General features: G+C 36.7%; 1 long non-coding RNA gene across 1 annotated transcript; it reads left to right on the top strand.

Moving 5' to 3' along the window:
* The first annotated feature begins 507 nt into the window (after window positions 1–507).
* On the top strand, window positions 508–2,010 carry LOC127359634 (uncharacterized). Its single transcript, XR_007882683.1, has 4 exons — window positions 508–534; window positions 876–903; window positions 1,198–1,267; window positions 1,827–2,010. It is a non-coding gene; the product is annotated as an uncharacterized LOC127359634 (long non-coding RNA).
* Window positions 2,011–2,695: the final 685 nt, after the last annotated feature.

Raw genomic sequence — 2,695 nt, 5'->3', positions numbered from 1 at the left:
TTTCTATCACATCATGAGGGGTGCTGGAGCAGCCAGAGGCAAACAGACAGAATTTCTACGGAACATATTTCCTTTCCTTTTTCTTTGATCAGATGAGCATAAAAAACCACTGAACAATAACACAGGGTTAATTGAGAACTCATTACGGGGAGATAAATAATAGGATCAAATTACCTGTTGTTCCAGTGAAAGAGAAAAATTGTTTTTAGTCTAAAGAATTGAAGTTAAACCTGTTATTGACAACAACACTTGTCAATAACAACCTTTATATACAAACTGAAAGTTACGTGACAATATGAACACACAAACAATTTTGTTTTTGTTCTGTAGACATAAATGCTGAGCACATTCTTTTACACGAAACACGTGTACAGCAAATTCTAAAGAAGTCACATACATGGACTGTATATCCCTCCCACAGTCTTTCTGTTCTGAAAAGGAAATACAGTATGGTGTCAAATTTCAAGAAGTAAAAGTATATAAAAAGAACCACTGTCACCTGTAGAGCGTCAATGGAACATCTCGCTACTTGAGGTAAATTTATGTTCTCACAATAATAATAATAGTTATTCATACATTTTCAAAAAAACATGTTTTTAATTACAGCTATAATAATGTTTCCTTTTTGACTTTATGGCTGAACAACATTAAATAAATATAAAAAACTTATTGAGGTATTGACAGTGACATCATGCAGCAGATGATGATTACTGGCAGAATAAACATGAATTCAATGATAATACAATCTGTATCGTAACTCTACATAGATGAGCAACATAGAAATCATACATACAGATATTGTATAATTTGCATTATTTATACAGTATTTCATGTTTCACTCTAGTGTTTCCAATGTCTTCTGTTCTCTTTCTTAGGGCACAAGATTGTGACATTGTTTAAAAGGTACATTTTGCTTTCTTAATTTGAATTTAGCTTTTTTAATTTCTTTAGTAAAACTATGCCTCTTTTAATTATACGAATGGTATAAAATGAAATAAACTTTTAGTGCACCAGTGACAAGTATATGAATTTTAATTATGATACTGTGAGATTGTAAAGAGACATTTTCTTTACCATAAGTAAATAAAGTAAAGTACATTTGTATTGTGGTGTGCAGAATTCAATTCAACTTAAATTTAAGGTGATCATGGGTGATGTGTTTACACTCTCTGCTTGTCTTTTCTTCTTGGTTCACAGAGTACAATGAGTCTGTGTAGATGCTTTGGATTCTTGCTGTTTGTCCTCCACTGCCTCCCAGGCACCACAGGTAAACTCACACACAATATATATAATATATATACACATATTTGTTCTTACATTGTCTCATATATCATATACAACATATATGTGCACATTTCTTCTTCATGTCCGTGTGATACCAATGCCTTGTCATGGGAATTTCCTCCAATTTACACTAGCACAGTTGATGTCAAACAAAAAGGCTGACACTTCTGGCTCGTAGCTGAAGCAAAGCGCTCTATAAGCAGAGAGCAGTAAACATCTCCTGTTGCAGAGTCATATCTATGTTCTGTCCTATTTACTGGAGGAGTGGAACAACATTTCCACTGCATTAGAACGTTATGGGAACACGGAGTTATGGCTTGTAAAAAACTTTTAATGGACTTGGCAGAAGCCATTCATTCCTGATAGCGGACACCTCGTCTGGCATTAACCTTTACATATTTTGCACTTATTACCATTGTTACACATACAGTAGCTGTGGCTAATGTCAATTAAACCCACAAGGGCTAAGTTGCAGTGTGTCAGGTTCTTTCAGCCACTGGTGAAAAGATTTTCTCACAACATGAATCATGTTTCTATCACAGGTCATTCTGTGGTGGTTAATATATCTCAGCCAATAGTGGCAATAGTAGGTGAAGACACCATCCTTCCCTGCCACCTGGAATCTGCCGTAGATCCTGCCTCGACGACTCTAGAGTGGTCCAGACCTGACCAGGGACACAGATTTGTCCATGTGAGGCATGAAGGCGAGGACGCACTGACTGATCAAAACCCCGTCTTACAAAGGAAGAACGTCAGTGTCCAACAACACACTGAAGCAGGAGACGTCTCACTGAAACTCTCCAGAGTGGAACTCTCTGATAACGGGACATACAGATGCTATATTCCAAAACTGAACAAAGAGTCTTTCATCAGTCTTGCTGTTGGTAAGTAGAAATATCACAATGTGATGAAATGCTCATTTTTAGGGAAAATGGATGATAACCTAGTGGAGTTTTAAAAAATGACAAACAAGAACAAGGTGTTCACTTCTACATAAACACATTGCTGTTCTGTGTCTTATCGTTTCAGGTGACATGCCGCCTCCTGCTCATAAGATTGTTCTTGTGGTGGCAATACCCATCATGATCCTTAGTTTGATAGTTGTCTGTCTGACCTGTGACAAAAGAGCAGATGATGCTGAAGGTTCTGGTTCTAGGAGATGTCGAGAGTGTTGTTCTGACTGTCCTGAATGTTGTCTTAAGACGTGTAATTACTGTTGTGAAATCTGTATGGAGTTGCCTTCTATAATCACATAGGAAGCTTTACAGGCAGAAAGACGATTCTTGGTTTATATTAGTGTATAATCACCTTAAAATAAGAATCATTGTGTTTTTGTTGCTTTAGAATGAGCTGTTTTCTACACAGGAGCGGAGCCTCTTGTACTGAATCCATTATGTTGAACTGCCATGTT

This window comes from Dicentrarchus labrax, unplaced genomic scaffold (genome assembly GCF_905237075.1).
Source record: "Dicentrarchus labrax unplaced genomic scaffold, dlabrax2021, whole genome shotgun sequence".
Taxonomy (NCBI): Eukaryota; Metazoa; Chordata; class Actinopteri; family Moronidae; genus Dicentrarchus; species Dicentrarchus labrax.
Note: the sequence above shows the minus strand (reverse complement) of the source record. Positions and strands in the feature narration are given on the sequence as shown.